General features: G+C 35.8%; 1 protein-coding gene and 1 non-coding gene across 6 annotated transcripts in view; both read right to left on the bottom strand.

Annotated features, from left to right (window-relative positions):
- ARHGAP32 (Rho GTPase activating protein 32) overlaps positions 1-19,915 on the bottom strand; it is a 298,544-nt gene that overhangs the window by 122,834 nt on the left and 155,795 nt on the right. The gene's annotated exons all lie outside the window — the stretch shown is intronic.
- On the bottom strand, positions 13,003-13,109 carry LOC132662692 (U6 spliceosomal RNA). Its single transcript, XR_009602692.1, has one exon. It is a non-coding gene; the product is annotated as a U6 spliceosomal RNA (small nuclear RNA).

Below are 19,915 nucleotides of genomic sequence, written 5' to 3'. Positions count from 1 at the left end.
TTTTTCTGTATAGTGAAAGAACATGTTCCAGTTTCATTCTTTTCCATGTAGCTGTCCAGTTTTCCCAACATCATTTGTTGAAGAGACTTTTTTTTTCCCATTGCCTAGTTAGCCTTCTTCATCAAAGATTAATTGACCATATAATTGTGGGCTTATTTCTGAGCTTTCTACTCTGCTCCATTGATCTATGTGTCTCTTTTTGTACCAGTACCATACTTTTTTGATTACTACAGCTTGAAGTCTGGAATTGTGATTCTCCAGTTTTGTTTTTCTTTTACAAGACTGCTTTGGCTATTCGGAGTCTTTTGTGGTTCCAAATTTTTTAATTGTTCTAGTTCTGTGAAAAATGCTGTTGGCATTTTGATAGGGACTGAATTAAAATGTTTTGTGTAGACTGTTGGGGATAGTATAGACATTTTAACCATATTTTTTCTTCCAATATATGAGCATGGAATGTCTTTCCATTTCTTTGTTTTGTCATCAATTTCCTTCATCTACGTTTTATAGTTTTCAGAGTACAGGTCTTTCACCTCCTTGGTAAAGCTTACTCCTAGGTAGTTTAATATTTTTGGTGCAAGTATAAATGGGATTGTTTTCTTAATTTCTCTTTCTGTTGCTTCATTATTAGTATATAGAAATCCAACAGATTGCTCTACATTGATTTTGTATCCTGCAACTTAACTGGACTCATTTATCAGTTCTACTAATTTTTTGGAGTCTTTCAGGTTTTCTATATATAGTATCATGTCATCTGCAAAAAGTGAAAGTTTTACTTCTTCCTTAACAAAACGGATGCCTTTTATTTTGTTGTTGTTGTTGTTGTTGTTGTTGTCTCATTGCTGTGGCTAGGACTTCCAGTACCATGTTGAATAAAAGGGGTGAAAATGGACATCCCTGTCTTGTTCCTTAAAGGAAAAGTTCTGTTTTTCCCCATTGAAGATGTGTGGGTTTTTCATATATGGCCTTCATTATTAGACATATGTTCCCTCTAAACCTACTTTGTTGAGGGCTTTTATCATGAATGGATATTGTACTCTGTCAGATGCTTTTTCTGTACCAATGGAAATGATCATAAGGTTTTTACCTTTTATCTTATTGATGTGATGTATCAAGCTGATTGATTTGCAAATACTGAACCCAGGAATTGATTTGCATCCCAGGAATAAATCGCACTTGATTGTGGTGAATGATTTTTTTTAATGTATTGTTGGGTTCAGTTTGCTAATATTTTGGTGAGAATTTTTGTATCTATATTCATCAGAGCTATTGGCCTGTAGTTCCCTTTTTTGTGATGCTTTTATCTGGTTTTGGTATCAGGGTAATGCTGGCTTCATAGGAATTTGGAAGATTTCCTTCCTCTTTCATTTTTTGGAAAAGCTTGAGAAAAATAGGTATTCACTCTTCTTTGAATGTTTGATAGAATTATGTGAAGCAGTCTGGTCCTGGACTTTGTTCATTGGTAGTTGTATGATTATGGATTCAATTTCATTGCTGGTATTCTGTTCAAATTTTCTATTTCTTCCTCCTTCAGTTTGGTAGGTTATATGTTTCTAGGAATTTACCCATTTCTAGGTTGTCCTATTTGTTGGCTTATACTTTTTCATAATATTCTAACTGTTTGATTTCTGTAGCGTCAGTTGTTATCTTTCATTTGTGATTTTATTTGAGTCCTCTCTATTTTTGATGAGTCTGGCTAGATTGATTTTATTGATCTTTTCAAAGAATCAACTCCTGTTTTCATTGCTCTATTGTTTTTTGTTTTTTAGTTTCTATATCATTTATTTCTGCTCTAATCTTTATTATTTCCTTCCTTCTGCTGGTTTGGGGTTTTGTTTCTTCTATTCCTAGTTTGAGAAGGTGTAAGGTTAGGTTTTTTATTTGAGACTTTTCTTGCTTCTTGAGGTAGACCTGTATGTATTGCTATAAACTTCCCTCTTAGAACAGCTTTTCCTGCATCCCAAAGGAATTTTGGACCTTTGCATTTTCATTTTCATTTCTCTATATGTAATTTTTTATTTCCTCTTTGATTTCTTGGTTGACCTATTTATTGTTTAGTAGTACATTATTTAAACCCTATGTTTCCGTGCTCTTTCCATATTTTTTCTTGTGGTTGATTTCTAGTTTCATAGCATTATAGTCAAAAAACATCCATGTATGACTTTGATCTTTTTGAATTTGTTGAGACTTGTTTTGTAGTTTAATATGTGATCTATTCTGGAGACTGTTCTGTGTACACTTGAAAAGAATGTATATTTTGTTGTTTTAGGATGGAATGTTCTGAACATATCTGTTAAGTCCATCTGGTACAGTGTGTCATTAAAAAACACTGTTTCCTTATTGATTTTTTTTTATTTGGATCATCTGTCCATTGTTGTAAATGTAGTGATAAAGACCCCCACTATTACTGTATTACTATCAACTACTTCCTTTATGTTGGTTACTAACTGTTTTATGATTTGTGTGCTTCCAAAGTGGGTGCAGAAATATTTATAATTGTTATATCTTCTTTCTGGATGGTTCCCTTTAATTATTATTTGGTGTCCTTCTTTGTCTGTTACAGTCTTTGTTTTAAAGTCTATTTTGTCCAATAAAAGTATTGCTATCCTGGCTTTCTGTTCTTTTCACTTTCACATCATTTGCATAATAAATGTTTCTCCATCCCTTCACTTTCAATTTGCATGTATCTTTAGGTCTAAAATGAGTCTCTTGGAGGCAGCATATAAATAGGTCTTGTTTTTTTTCTTTTATCCATTCCATCACCCTGTGTCTTTTGATTGAAGCATTTTGTTCATTTACTTATAAAGTAATTACTGATAGGTGTGTATTTATTGCTATTTGTTACTTGTTTTGTGGTTTTTGTAGTTCTTCTCTGATCTTTTCTTCTATTGCTCTCTTCTCTCATAGTTTGCTGGTTTTCTTTTGTGATATACTTGGATTCCTTTCTCTTTGTTTTTTGCATATCTATTACTGGTTTTGGTTTGTGGTTTCTATGAGGTTTGTATATAACACCTTCTGCATACAGCAGTCTATATTAAGTTGATGGTCACTTCAGTTTGAACTTATTCTTTACTTCTCTTCCACTCCCCAACCTTCATGTTTTTGGTATATGGTGGTATACTTTACATCCTTTTATTTTGTGAATCGTTTGACTGATTTTTACGTATATATTTCTTTTTACTGCTTTTGTGCTTCCCACTTTTCTTACTCTTACTTATGGTCTTTCCTTTCCACTCAAAGAGTCCCCTTTCAATGCTTCTTATAGGGTTGGGTTAATGGTCATAAATTCCTCTAACTTTTGCTTGCCTGGCAAACTTATCTTCTCCTTCTATTCTGAATAGACAGCCCTGCAGGATACAGTATTCTTGGCTGCAGGCTTTTTGCTTCCAGCACTTTGAATATATCATGCCACTCCCTTTCTAGCCTGCAAAGTTGCTGCTAAAAAATCCACTGATAGCCTTATGGAGTTTCCCTTGTATGTATTGATCTTCTTTTCTCTTGCTGCTTTTAAAATTCTCTCTACATCACTCCTTTTTGCCATTTTAATTATTATGTGTTTTGGTGTGGACTTCCTTGGGTTAATTCTGTTGGGGGATCTCTGTGCCTCCTGGATCTGGATTTCTGTTTCCTTCCCCAGATTCAAGAAGTTTTCAGCTATTACATTATCAAATAAATTTTCTGCCCACTTTTCTCTCTTCTTCTAGGATTCCTATAATATAAATGTTATTTTGTTTGTTGGAGTCATGGAGTTCCCTGAGTGTATTCTCATTTTGCATAATTTTACTTTCTCTCACCTGTTCAGCTTGATTACTTTCCATTACTCTGTCCCCCGGTCACTGATTCATTTTTCTCCTTCCTCTAGTCTGCCATTTATTCCATCTGGTGTATTTTTAATTTCATTTATTGTGTTTTTCATCTCTGTTTTTTTTTTTTTATGTCTTTGTTAAGAGTCTCACTGATGTCCTCCACTCTTTTCTCAAGTCCAGTAAATACCTTTATGACTGTTATTTTAAATTCTCTATCAGGCACATTACTTATCTCCATTTCACTTATATCCTCTGCTGTAGTTTTGTCCTATTGTTTCATTTGGGACACCTCTGTCTCATTTTGTCTAACTCTCTGTGTCTGTTTCTGTGTGTCAGAAAAGTCAGCTACAGGGTGCCTAGATGGCTCAGTCAGTCGAAGTCCGACTTCAGCTCAGGTCATGATCTCGCAGTTGACGAGTTCAAGCCTCACATCAGGCTGTGTGCTGACAGCTCAGAGCCTGGAGCCTGCTTCAGATTCTGTGTGTCTCTCTCTCTGCCCCTCCCTGTCTCATGCTCTCTCTCTCAAAAATAAAATAAACATTAAAAAAAATTAAAAAAAAAATTAAAAAAGTCAGCTACATCTCCTGCTCCTGAAAGTGATGGCCTCATGAAGAAGAGATCCCCTAGTGCCCTGCAGTGCAGTGCTCCATGTTTACTGGAAAGGTGTCTCCTATTTGTGTTGCGTGCACCCTGCTGTTGTGGCTGAGCCCCTTTTTCCTTCAGTCCAGTCATCAGCTGTGGCTCTCTTTGCCTGTTGTGGGCAGTGTTTATCCCAGCAGTGGGATTGAATCAAGCATGACTGGAAAGGGCAGATTCACCAAAGGGCAGGGGGGTGTAGGTAGCAAGTGTTTGCTGTTTCTCAAAGGTGGCCAGTGTATTTACCTTGGGGGAGGAGGAGTGAAATGGCACCTACCAGATCCTTTGTTCCTGGAGGAGTCTCCCAGCCATTTCTGTCTATGGCACAAACTGAGATTAGTAAATAACTCTCCCATATGGCCCAGGTGTTTTGCAAACTACTGTTTCTATGCTGTATCTCTCCTGGCTTTTTGTTGTGCTTGTCTCTTAAGGGCAGGGACTCAATTCCTATTGCCCTGCAGCTCTCCCAGAGCTTTAAGTCCTGCTATCTGTAAGAACTCACAAAATTCAGCCCCTCTAGTTTTCAAAGCCAAATGTTATGAGGATTTGGCTTCCCCACGCAGGCTCCTCACTGTGAGAGTCTGTTTCTGTCCCTTCTCTGCATCCACAGATCCCATTCTCCCACAGATGGCCTGCAGGTCTGTTTAGCTCCCCACCCTTCTTACCCTCTTCAGTGTGGCCCCTTCTCTACCTTAAGTTGTGATGTTTATTCTGCCAGTCTTCAAGTTGTTTTCTGGATTGTTTACACTGATGTGAGTGTTATCAAGTGGGATCTGGGGCACAAGGTGGGCTTAGAATCCTCCTACTGTACCATCTTCTCAGCTTCTATCTGTGATTATTTTACATGCAAATGGATTAAATTTCCCAGTAGACTAACAGATAGTAGGTAAATGGATACAAAGTGAGATTCAACTACAATGTGCCTAAAAGAGATTCATTTTAGCTTTAAGGACTAAAATTGAAGAGATTTATAAACTAAAAGTGAAGGATTAGGGAAAAAATACTTCTTGCAAATGGAAACCAAAAGACAAGAGGGGTGACTACACTTATGTCACACCAAGTAAACCAACCTTTAGTCAAAAAGTGTCACAAAAGAGGCGCCTGGGTGGCTCAGTCGGTGAAGTGTCCAACTCTGGATTTCAGCTTAGGTCATAATCTCACCGTTTGTGAGATCAAACTCCATGTGGGCTAACAGCACAGAGCTTATGTAGGATTTTCTCTTTCCTCTCTGCCCCTCCCCACTCACACACTCTCTCATGCTCTCTCTCAAAACAAACTTTAAAATAAGTGTTACACACAAAGGTCATTAAATAAAGACAAAGGGGTCAATTCATGAAGTAGATATAACAAGTGAAAATATTTATGTACTCAACACTAGAGCTCTTAAATATATTAAGCAAATATTTATAGAAAAAAAAAGGAAGAGTAAAAAGCAATACAACAATAGTGAGGGATGTTAATATCTGACACTTAACATGGACAGATCATCCAGACAGAAAATCAGTACGGAGACGTTAGTTAGACTTAAACTATATTTTAAAAGAAAAAAGACCTAACAGACATATTCAAAATACTCCATCCAACAGCAGAATACGTGTTCTTCCTAAAAATGCACACGAAACATTCTCCAGGACAGATCGCACGTTATATCACAAAATATGTCTTTGGAAATTTAAGAAGACTGAAATCATGCCAAGTATCTTTTCCAATTGTTATGAAATTAAAAATCAATAACAGCAAGCAAACTGAAAAATTCACAAATATGTGTAAATAATATTCTCCTGACCAACAGGTGTCAAAAGAAAAAATGAAGTAAAAAAAATATCTTGAGAAAAACAAAATGGAAGTACAATATAACAAAACTTGTGAGATGCAACAAAAATTGTTCTGAGAGAAGCTTATAGTGATAAATGCCCATATTAAGAAAAAGAAGATCTCAAATAAACAGCCTATCTTCACACTTCAAGGAACTAGAAAAAGATGAAAACACTAAGCCCAAAGTTAACAGAAATAAATAATAAAACTCAAAAAACAAATGAAATAGAAATAAATGAAAAGAAAAACAGAATAAAAGAAAAACAACATAAAAGATCAACAAAATGAGGCACCTAGGTGGCTTAGTCGGTTAAACATCTGACTTCGGCTTGGGTCATGAGCTCACAGTTTGTGAGTCTGAGCCCCGCGTCAGGCTCTGTGCTGACAGCGTGGAGCCTGCTTGAATCCTCTGTCTCTCTCTCTCTCTGCTCCTCCCTCTCTCCCTCTCTCCCTCCCTCTCTCTCTGTCTGTCAAAAATATTTTTAAAAAAAGATCAATAAAACTAAGAGGTGGTTTTTTGAAAAGATAAACAAAATTGAAAAACTTTTAGCTAGACTATGAAAAAAAGAGAAGACTCACATAAAATTACATATGAAAGAGACATTATAACTGACAGCACAGAAATACAAAGAATCCCAAGAAACTCCTACCAACAATATGTCAACAAATTGGATAACCTAGAAGATATGAATAAACTCTTAGAAACCTATGCCTACCAAGACTGAACTGTGAAGAAATAAAATTTTAATAGACTGATAACAAGGAGATTGAATCCATAACCAAAAACCTTCTAACAAAGAAAAGACCGGGGCCTAATGACATCAATGGTGAATTCTGTCAAACATTTAAAGCAGAATTAACACCAACCCTACTCAAACTCTTCCATAAAACTGAAGAAGAGGGAATACTCCCAAATTTATTTTATGAAAGTAACCATTACATCCTGATACCAAAAGCCAGATAGGGACATTATAAGAAAAGTAAGTTATACACCAATATCCCCGATGAACATGAATATAAAATTTCTGAACAAAATACTAGCAAACCAAATTCAACAGCACATTAAAAGGCCATGATCAAGAGGGATTTCTCCCTGGCATTCAAGGAGAGTTCAACATACACAATCAATAAATGTGATATACGACATTAATGGGAGGAAAGAGAAAAGCACTTGATCAACTCAACAGAGGCATAAGAAGTATTTGAAAAAGAATCCAACATCCTTTTATTATAAAGATGCTCAATAAATTAAACACAGAAGGAATGCACCTCAATAATGAAAGCCATATGTGAAAAACCCACAGCTAACATCATACTCAACAATGAAAAGCTGAAAGCCTTTCCTCTAGGATGAGAAACTAGACAGGAGAACCCCTCTTGCGAATTCCATTCATCATAGTACTGGAAGTCCTAGCCAGAGCAATTAGGCCAGAAAAAGAAATAAAAGGCATTGAAATCAGAAAGGAAAAAATAAAAATGTTTGCAGATGACATGATCTTATACTTAAAAAAAACCCATAAACTCTACCAAAAAATATTGAAACTAATAAATGAATTCAGTAAAGTTGCAGGATACCAAATTGACACACAAAAATTGGTTGCAATTCAATATGTTAATAGTGAAATATGTGAAAAAATTTTTTAATTCCATTTACAATAGCATCAAAAAAGAGTAAAATACCTAGCAATAAATTTAACAAAGGAGGTGAAAGATCTGCACATAGAAAACTGCAACACATTGCTGAAAGAAACTGAAGATACAATTAAATGTAAAGAATTGATATTGTTAAAGTGTCCATTCTACCCAAAGTAATCTACAGGTTATATCCAGTTGCTATCAATATTCCAGGGGCATTTTTCACAGAAATAAAATAAAATTTGTAAAATTTACATACAACCACAAAAGACCCAGAATAGCTAAAACAATCTTGAGCAACAAAAGCAGAGCTAGAGGCATCACACTTCCTGATTTCAAACTGTATGACCAAACTATGGTAATCAAAGAAAAACAGTACCGGCATAAAAACAGACATTGGAGCTAAATCAGAACCAACAGAAATGAATCGAGAGCCTCGAAACTGACCCATGCACATATAGTCAACCAATTTTCAACAAATGTACCAAAAGTACACAATCAGAAAAGGATGGTCTCTTCAATAAATTGTAGGAAAACTGGGTATCTACCTGCAAAGGAATAAAATTGGATCCTTATAGCACACACAAAAACCAACTCAAAATGGATTAAAGGCTAAAACATAAGACTTGAAACCCAAAACTCATGTAAAAAAACAGGAGAAACTCCTTGGCACTGATCTTGGCAATAATTTTTTGAATTTGACTTTATCAAAAGCACAGGCAATAAAAGCAAAAATAAACAACTGGAACTATGTCAAACTAAAAAGTTGTTGTACAGCAAAGATACAATCAACAAAATGAAAAGCAATCTATAGAATGGGAGAAAATATTTGCAAACCACATATTTGATATGAACTTATTATCCAAAATATATAAAGAACTCCTACAACTCAACAACAACACAAAAAACCTGATCAAAAAATAAGCAAAGATCATATATAAAAATTTTTCCAAAGGAAAATGGCAAATGGGTATATGAAAAAATGCTCAACATTTCTAATCATCCAGGAAATGAAAATCAAAGCCACAATGAGATACAGTCCACACCTGTTAGGATACCTATTATAAAAAAATCAAAACAATGTGGAGAAAAGGTATTCTTGTGAATTCTTACCTTTTGATTGCAAAGTAGTTGTGGGTATGTAAATCGGTACAAGCATTATGGCAAAAAGTATGAGGGTTCCTCAAAAATTAAAAATAGAGCTATCATATAACTTAACAATCCCACTCGTGTATATATCCAAAGGAAATAAAATCATTATCTCAAAGAGACACCGGCATCCCATACTCACTGCAGCATTTTCACAGTAGCCAAGATATGGAAACCACCTAAAGGTACATCTACACTTGGATAAAGAAAATGTGGTATATGCATAGACATACACACGTATGCATGCACACACACACTACACACAATGAAATATCATGCAGCCATAAAAAATAAGGACATCTTGCAATTCGTGACAACATGGATGAACCTGGAGAACTTTATGTTATACAGGCTTATAAAATAAGCCTGACACAGAAAGACAGAACTTCATGATGTCACTTATATGCAGAATCTTTAAATCTTTAGGAAAAAAAAAAAAAGAATGGGGCGCCTGGGTGGCTCAGTTGGTTAAGCATCCGACTTTGGCTCAGGTCATGACCTCAGAGTTCGTGAGTTCGAGCCCCACGTAAGGCTCTGTGCTGACAGCTCAGAGCCTGGAACCTGCTTCAGATTCTCAGATTCTGTCTCCCTCTCTCTCTGCCCCTCCCCTGCTCACGCTTTGTCTCTCTCTCTCTCTCTCTCTCTCTCTCAAAAATAAACACTAAAAAAAAATTTTTTTTTTTAAAAAGGCTAGGGACACCTGGGTGGCGCAGTCAGTTAAGCATCTGACTTCAGCTCAGGCCATGATCTCACAGTTTTTGAGTTCGAGCCCTATGTCAGGCTCTGTGCTCACAGCTCGGAGCCTGGAGCTGTGTTTCCCTCTCTCTCTCTGCCCCTCCCTGCTCATGCGCGCTCTCTCTCTCTCTCTCTCTCAAATATAAATAAATATTTTTTAAAAAGTTGAATTCAGAGAAACAGAGTTGTGCTGTAGTTACAAGATGTTGAGGGGCAGGGGAAAAAGGACAAACTTCCAGTGGTAAAGTGAATAAGTTCTAGAGAACTAAGGCACAGCACGGTGACTACAGTTAAAAATAATGTACTGTACACTTGAAATTTGCTTGCAATAGATTTCAAGGGTTCTCAATACCAAAAAATAGTTACTATGTGGAGTGATGGGTAGTTAATTAGCTTGATTGTGGTAATCATTTCACAATGTATACGTATATCAAAACATCACATTATACACCTTAAGTGTATACAACTTATATTTGTCAATCATACCTCAATAAAGCTGGAAAAAATATGTATGCACCATGTAAAAGAGCCCCAAATTATATAAACACTGACAGAATCAAAGGAAAAAACAGCCCTACAGTAATAACAGACTTCAATACACTACTTTAAGTAACGGTTAAATTAGCTTCTTTTCATATGCTTATAGGCCATCTGTATAACTTCTCTGGGGAAATGTCTATTCAAGTTCTTTGCCCACTTGTGAATTAGTCCATTTTATTGTTTTGAGTTGTAAGAGTTCTTTACTTTGGATATTAGTCCCATATCAGATACAAGATTTGCAAGTGTTTTCTCCCATTCCGTGGGTTACCTTTTAACTCTCTTGATAATATCCTTTGAAGTACAAGTTTCTACTTTTGATGAAATACAATTTATCTACTGGGTTTTTTGTTGGTTTTTTTTTTTTTTTTTTTTTTTTGCCTTTAGTTTTGGTGTCATATCCAAGAAATCATTGCCAAATTCAATGTCATAAAGATTTTCCTGTATGTTTTCTTGTAAGTTTTAAAGTTTTCATTCTCACATTTAGGTCTTCGATTCATTTTAAGCTCATAAGGTAAAGAGTCCAACTTCATTCTTTTGCATGTAGATATCCAGTTTTACCAGCACCGTTTCTGAAAACGCTGTCCTTTCCTCCACTGAATGGATTTGATGATCTTGTTTAAAATCAATAGACCGTAAAAATGAAGGTTTCTCTATTCTATTCCATTGGTCTGTATGTCTGTCTTTACACCAGCACCACACTGTTTTGATTCCTTTAGATTGCAGTAAGGATTGAAATTAGGAAGTGTGAGTTCTTCAACTGCATTCTTCTTCAAGACTGTTCTGCATATTGAGTCACTTGAGAATTCCATATAAATTTTAAGATGGGTTTTTCTATTTCTACAAAAAAAAAAATAATGCCATTGGGGTTTTGATAGGATTACTATGAAGATGTAGATCACTTTGGGTAGTATTGTCATCTTAAAAACATTAAGTATTCCAACCCACAAACTAGGGATGTCTTTACATTTATTAGGCTTTCTTTATATTCTTTCAAGCAACATTTCGTAGCTCTCTGTATATAAGAGAGCTTGTTAAGTGTATTCTTAAGTGTTTTATTGATTTTGATGCTACTGTAAATGGAATTATTTTCTTAATTTCCTTTAGCAGATTATTCACTTTTAGCGTATAGAAATACAACTGATATGGGATTGATGATTTTATATTTGGAAACTACTGAACTAAGAGTTTTCTTATGGAATCTTTATGATTTTCTACATATAAGACCATTTCATTTGCAAACAGATAATTTTACTTCTTTCTTTCCAACTTGGATGCCTTTTATTTCTCTTGCCTAATTGCTCTGAATCATACTGAGCAGAAGTGTTGAGAGCAGACATGCTTGTTCTTGATGTTAGGAGAAACGCTTTCAGTTTTTCACCATGGGTATGTTAGTTGTGGGTTTTTCATAGTTGGTCTTTATTCCGTCAGAGTTTCCTTCTGTTCCTAGTTTGTTGAGTGTTTTTATCATGAAAGGAGGCTAAATTTGTCAAATGCTTTTTATGCATCAACTGAGATGATCACATGGGTGTTTTTTTCATTCATTCAGTTAATGTGCTATATTACATTGACTGATTTTGATATGTTGAACCATCCTGGATTTGTGTTTGTGTTGATGAAAGCTTCTGGAGATGGATAGTGGTGATTTTACATAACAATGTGAATGCACTTAATGCCAATGAATTGTATAAAATGGTTGAAATGGCTAAAAAACAAAAAACACAGAAAACTCACCACTATCTATTCCATCTTCCCACAGGCATTAGTCTCCCAGCAGTATTAAATTTAAAATGCAAAATTAAAAATGTATAAAATGTGGTATGTAGCCATAGGTTGGAACATTATTTAATGATAAAAACAATTAAGTACGGATACATGCTATGCTTTACATGGACTTTGAAAACATGCTAAGTGAAAAAAGCCAGTCCCCAAAAGATGACATAGTATATGATACCATGTATACAAAATTTCCAGAAGAGGCAAATCCCTGGAGACAGAAAGTAGATTACCAGGGTTAGGGGCAGAAGTGTCAGGGAGGGGAGGGCTCACAGGTTGAGGAGGGAATGGGAATGATTGATAATGAGCACACGATTTCTTTTGGAATAATAAAAATGTTCTAAAATTAGACTGTGGCAATGGTTGCACACACTGTGAATATACCAAAAACCAGTGAATTGTATACTTTAAGTCGATGAATTATATGGTATATGCATTCTATCTCAATAAATGTGTTTTAAAAGTAGATTTTTTTTTTATTTTTTTTTTATTTTTTTTTTATTTTTTTATTTTTTTAATATATGAAATTTACTGTCAAATTGGTTTCCATACAACACCCAGTGCTCATCCCAAAAGGTGCCCTCCTCAATACCCATCACCCACCCTGCCCTCCCTCCCACCCCCCATCAACCCTCAATTTGTTCTCAGTTTTTAACAGTCTCTTATGCTTTGGCTCTCTCCCACTCTAACCTCTTTTTTTTTTTTTTTTTTTCCTTCCCCTCCCCCATGGGTTTCTGTTATGTTTCTCAGGATCCACATAAGAGTGAAACCATATGGTATCTGTCTTTCTCTGTATGGCTTATTTCACTTAGCATCACACTCTCCAGTTCCATCCATGTTGCTACAAAAGGCCATATTTCATTTTTTCTCATTGCCACGTAGTATTCCATTGTGTATATAAACCACAATTTCTTTAAAAAATATGGAACGCTTCACGAATTTGCGTGTCATCCTTGCGCAGGGGCCATGCTAATCTTCTCTGTATCGTTCCAATTTTAGTATATGTGCTGCCGAAGCGAGCACTAAAAGTAGATTTTTAAAGGTGAAAAATCAACAGAATTTCAACAATCAATAGTATCTAATTTTAAAATGAACCCGAAAAAATATTCCATTCATGTTAACAATAAAAACTGTGTCACCTAAAAATAATCCAAACAGATTTAAAAATTCAGCATGATAAACACAGTAACTATCCTCAATTAACCTATAGATTTAAGTGCAATTCTTATCAAAATATCAATAGTTTAGGCGCCAGAGTGGCTCAATCGGTTAAACATCCAACTTTGGCTCAGGTCATGACCTCATGGTTGAGTTCGAGCCTCTGCTGTTAGCATGGTTCCACTTGAATCCTTTGTCCCCTTCTCTCTGCCCTTCCCCCACTTGGGCGAGTGTGCTCTCGAACATAAACATTTAAAATATGTATATATTTAAAAAAATCAATAAAAATAAATTCAATAATAAAATAATAAAAAATATAAATTAAAGGTTAAAAGATAAAATAAATAAAAAATTAAAAGTTGCAATAGTTTGATTTTTTTCCTCCCAGGATTTTTCAAGGGAAATGCAAAATGTATATGGGAAAACAATGAGTTAAAAAGAACCAAGACAACTTTGATTAAGTCAAGAGTCTTACCCTACTGGATATCAAGATTTATTGTGAAGCTACAATTCAGTGTCTCTCTGTAGGTACTTGTTTTTCATCTCATCAAGAGATAGGGCGTCCCTCTCCAGTTCTGAATTTATGTTGCACTTGGACTGTTTGAACCAAAAAAATGTGGAAAAAACAATGTTCCAGAACTTCCAAGACTAGTCATTAAAAAGTCTAACCATCTCTGCTTTCTTACTGTAAGCCTCCAAACCTTGATGTCAAAGGACCATAGTACACTACTAAAGAGTTCACAGAAAAACCCTTGATGGATGAAACACCATGTGGACAGAGAGACGACATGAAGAATCACTGGGGTACTAGATATCCAGCCCCAGCCACTGTCACCACATGACAATTGCATAAGAGAATCCAAGTAAGACCAACAGAGAATTTCCCACCTATGTCAACCCAAGGAATCAAGAATCATAAAACATGACAAAAGCATTGTCATGTTATGTCTCTAAGTTTTTGAGGTGACTCATACAGTAAGAAGTAACAGTAACCTATTAATTAAGAGGGATACTTATCCCAGCACAAGGATAGAGCATGGACCAATGGATCACAGAAGATAGCCAGATAACTAACACATATATTTGGACATTGATATATGACCAATTAGGACTTAAAAATTACTGGGGAAAAGAATTACTATTTACTCAATGTACTAAGATAACTAGAAAAAAAAAAAAAATAGATCCCTACCTTATACCATAGTCAATGAGTAACTCCAGGTAAATTAAATGCCTAAATATGAAAAGCAATACATAAAATAATACAAATAAAAGTAAAAAAATTAATAATGGAGATAGAGGAAAATGCTTTTATGCCCACAGGGCAGGGAAGAATTTCTTAGCTAAAACACAAAAGGGTCAAAACAAAAGACTGATAAAACTGACTACTAATCACAAAAGGTACACCATAAACCAAGTGAAAAGATGAGTCACAAACTGGTATAAAAATATTTATAACATGCATTTGACAGATTTTTAACCATAATACATAATGAAAAAATGAGATACACAATACACCTATCTTAGCATCTTGACAAGTACCTGGAATTTTAGTGAGGATCACTGAATATTTGATGAATGACTGAATAAACAAATTGTCTCACTGGAATAGAGTACTCATTTCCATAACTGAATTCACTACCTTTCCTTACAGATCCTCTCCTTCCTCCTGAATTCCTTAAGTAAAAAAATAGCATAACCATTCATCTAGTTGACCAACCTAATCATCCTAGATTTCTCTACTACTCTTCCTCTCCACACATCCTGTCTTTTTAGATTCCCATTGTCAAGATCTAACTTCAAACTCCAATTCCTTAATCTCCCCTGTCTCCCAAAACTTGTCTCTCACACCTGTCCCTTTTTCCCCATTCTCCACTGCTACTGCCCTGGCTCTAGGCCTCGAAGGATCTGGTCTACTTGACTGTAGAATGGATGATTACTATAGTTTTCTAAATGCTGTCTATCCATTTCTCATTATACACAAACCATGGTACTCTCTTCTCAAAATCCTGCAATACCTTCTCTGTTCCTAATAAGAAAATAATTTAAACGTAAAGTCCAAATACCATAGAGGAGCCCTGAAGGAAGGTCATTTCTCCACGTATCTTCTAAGTCATGTCTTCCCACAATCATTCTACTCCATCCATTCCCTTCCCTTCCAGGTATCTTTGTTTATGTTATTTTCCTTGCCTAAATGTTCCGTCACTTCTGCATATCTAAAATCTATTTAATCTTCAATAAAGTCTTTTTTAAATGCCACAGGAATAACCTCTCTCACTTCTGAATACCTATAAGAACTCTTACAACATGCATTACATTTTTCTTATCTTTCTATGTTTACTGGTATATTGCTTGTTACCCCTAAGGGAAGAATCTCTTACCTATTTCATCAGTGATATTCATATAAGTATCTAGCACATACAAGGTTTTTCAGTAAAACCATTTGGAATTGTGGGTTTTAAGACATCTTATGCACTAATCTGAACATCAGTGTGTTTATACAGTACCTGAACCACATGTATACTAAGAGTATACACTATGAAAAAATTAGGCAACATTTATTTGCCTGGAGAAACTTACAACGTGAATGTGATGATTTAAATTATGTTTACTTCTTCAAGTTAATGATATGTCAATCCTTTGTTTATAAGGAATGGAAAACAGAATTTCTAAGTCCCATACTCCTGGATTCTTTACAAATCTATTTTTGGAGTTATTTTTCCTATATTGAATTCACTTTTCTATCACCATGGAAACCAATCTGCAATTAGTGTTGTTAGAATATTTAAAAATACAACTCTATTCAGAAAGCATTCAAATGTTCAGAAAAGTCTTTTCTTTGCATGGAGGGTGGGAATTATTAGAGTAAGACAGGGTAAAAATCACCCCACCTACATAAAAAAATTATTCATCAAAGTCTAATCAACAGCTTGCGAATGGGGCACATGAAGACTTCTTGTATTCATCTTTTATAGAATTATTATGGTTGTAATTTCACTGTGTCATACCTATACAATTTATAAACATTTTCCTTCACCTCTGTAGCCTGTAGTAGATGTGGAAAACAGAAAATAATTTGTTGCGCAATATTATGTGCTCTACTCACACCTATTGTCAACATCCTAATATGCAATATGGAAAATACTACTTCAAAACTACTGAGCTGGGATATGCCAAGTGGACAAATAACTCTATGTTAGAGTTTTATCTTAGGTGGGTAATAAGTGAAATAAGTTCTAAGTTTAGCACATAAGGCAAAAATCAGTAACAGACAAAACTGTTCTTCAAATTTCTCAGGAAAAACTAGAGACCTAAATGCATCTTAATAAACCTAACAATCTGTTTCTCCTTCCAGATTGGAATACAGCACTGTTCCCTCAGCTAAGTACCAGATATAGTAACTGGTTTGCTCATCTTTATTTTTTTTTAAGATTTTATTCAAATTCCAGTTAGTTAACATACAGTGTCATATTAGTTTCAGGTGTGCAATATAGTCATTCAACACTTCCATGCAACACCTGGTGCTCATCACAACACACTCCTTAATCACCATCACCTATTTCCCCCAACCTCCCTCCAATCCTCTGCCTCTGGTAACCATCAGTTTGTTCTCTATAGTTACCAGCCTGCTTCTTGGTCTCCTCTTTCTCTCCCTTCCTTTTTCCCTTTGCTCATTTGATTTGTTTCTTAAGTTCCACATATGAGTGAAATCATGCGGCATTTGTCTTTCTCTTACTGACTTCTTTCACTTAGCATAATACTCCCCAGCTCCAACCAAGTCATTGCAAATGACAAGATTTCATTCTTTTTTATGGCTGAATAATATTCCCGTGTGTGTGTGTGTGTGTGTGTGTGTGTGTGTGTGTGTGTGTATCACATCTTCCTTATCCATACATCAGTCTTTACCAGAATCACCCTCAGTTCAAGATACTGAAAGCAGCACTGATAAATCCTCCCCTTAAATGATAATGATTTCACAGCATAAGAACAGGTACTAGTATGGAACGTGCAAAACAGTAGGGCTGAAAGTTCTACTTGCTTTGGTTTGAGGAAAAATAAATTCTTTGGTGGAGTGGCAACAGTAAAATTATAAAATTATAATAGCTTTGGTTTCAAAAGGCTATGCCCACACCTTATGTACTTTTACATAAGTATATTTTAACTAGAAATATATACTAGTCTGGAAACTATACATAGTGTTGACAAGATGAGGGAACTAACCTTTTCATTAGTTTAATTCATTTTTATTAATAACTGAAAGTCCCTCAGATAAGTACCAAAACTTGTTGCTGGTACATATCTCTATAAACATTAATGCTTACATTTAGATAAACTCTTTCTTCTTATTATTATTTTACAGAAACGGACAGTGCAAGTGGGGGAGAGGGGCAGAGGGAGAGAGACAGAGAATCCTCAAGCAGGCTCCATGCTTAGCAAAGAGCCCAGTGAGGAGCTCAATCCAAGACCTGAGCCAAAATCAAGAGTCGGACACTCAACCAGCCGAGCCACCCAGGCAGGCACCCCTAGATAAATTCTTACTCACGAAGAAAAACCCAGTCTGTTTCCTAAAAGACACCACACTTAGTTAATAATCAACTGAACTGGTAAATACCAGATATTTAAAATATACCAGGTTATTTTTTAAATTTTTTTAATGTTTATTTATTTTTGAGAGAGAGAGAGAAAGACAGAGCATGAGCAGAGGAGGGGCAGAGAGAGAGGGAGACACAGAATCTGAAGCAGGCTCCAGGTCTAAGCTGTCAGCATAGGGCCTGACACGGGGCTCAAACCCGTGAACCAGGAGATCATGACCTGAGCTTAAGTCGGATGCTTAGCCAACTGAGTCATCCAGGAGCCCCTATACCAAGTATTTAAAATACTGGAATCGAAAATGTAGAATCCATATGTATGATACCTTACCCATTAACAATCTATTAACAAAGGATTCTCAATTTCTATTCAAAGGGGGAAAATGCAATGATGTGTTTTCTCTGGTTTACTTTATAGTTATCTTTAAACCCTAAACGTTCTAAATACATTACAATTTCAATATTCTAACCCATAGATTTAATTCTTTCTGAAACTGAAGCTAAATTTTTAAGTTAATTACAATTACTGAAAATTCATGTTATTTTAACTTACTCTCTTCATTTCACAATTTTATATAAGGTTAGGAGGGTTTTTTTTTTTTAATTTTTAAAGTTTATTTATTTATTTTGAGAGAGAGTGCAAGCAGGAGAGGGTCAGAGAGAAGGAAAGACAGAATCCCAAGCAGGTCCCACACCATCAGCATCGAGCCCAATGCAGGGCCTGAACTCACAAACTGTGAGATTCTGGCCTGAGCTGAGATCAAGAGTTGAACGATAACCAACTACACCACCCAGGTGTCCCATAAGGTTAGTTTCTGTGTTAAAAGGTATATTACAGGGGTGCTTGGGTGGCTTAGTCGGTTAAACATCCAATTCTTGATTTCAGCTCACAGATTGTGGGATCAAGCCTCCCGTCAGGCTCTGTGCAGACAGTGCACAGCCTGCTTGGGATTCTCTCTCTCTCCCTCTGCCCCCCTCCCTCACGTGCACACACACACACTCTCTCTCTCTCTAAAGTTCTTTAAAATTTGAGCAATCTGGTTTGTTTTTTAGTTATCACCTCACTTACTTCCCACAGAACTCTGTAATATATATTTGAAATAGACATATTTATTCCTATTTTACCGATGAGGAAACTGAGGACCAGAGAAATTAAGGAGTTTACATGAGATCACACAGGTTACACTGCACTACTATGCATCATACTTTTTTTACCTTTAACTACATTAAAGATGTAGGATATTTCAAATCTGTGGTTTGTTCCTTCTTATTTTTTTTTTTTTTAAATTTTTTTTTTCAACGTTTTTTATTTATTTTTGGGACAGAGAGAGACAGAGCATGAATGGGGGAGGGGCAGAGAGAGAGGGAGACACAGAATCGGAAACAGGCTCCAGGCTCCGAGCCATCAGCCCAGAGCCTGACGCGGGGCTCGAACTCACGGACCGCGAGATCGTGACCTGGCTGAAGTCGGACGCTTAACCGACTGCGCCACCCAGGCGCCCCTGTTCCTTCTTATTAAAACAGGAGTCTTGTCATTTTATCCTTTCCTAGCACTTTTGGAACAGAATGACTGTATGGCCTTGACTTAAACACAGGCTGTACCAGTTACCAAAGCTGTGATCTTGGGTAAGTTCTTAAAACTTTTTTTTACTTCAATTCCCTCATCTGAATCTACTGTGAAGAGTAAATGAGACAACATACAAAGAGTATTTAGCATGATGTCTGGCTCACAAAAAGCATTCAATAAATACTGGCCCGTATTTTTATTATAATTCTGATTAATTCATTTAAAATGAAATTTCAGGAGGGGGAGCTTATTTTATATTACTTGTCAACATTGTTACACTCAGGTCAAACTTTACTACCTCTTTCCGTATTTCTCAATATCAAGGCAAGAATGCACCTGATAATACAAGGCCGTAGTAGCACTTGCGAGTTCCCTGCACAGAAGCTTTAGTAGAGAATGCCTGAGACACGGGTATGCAATTCCATACTTTCCGAATGCCGTATTTCAGGTAAAACCTGAGCTCTTGCATTCAGATTCATTTAACGGAATGCCTCGTTTTATATAAAATCAGATAA

The sequence above is a fragment of the Panthera onca genome, chromosome D1 (genome assembly GCF_046562875.1).
Source record: "Panthera onca isolate mPanOnc1 chromosome D1, mPanOnc1 haplotype 2, whole genome shotgun sequence".
In the NCBI taxonomy this organism is placed as follows: domain Eukaryota; kingdom Metazoa; phylum Chordata; class Mammalia; order Carnivora; family Felidae; genus Panthera; species Panthera onca.
Note: the sequence above shows the minus strand (reverse complement) of the source record. Positions and strands in the feature narration are given on the sequence as shown.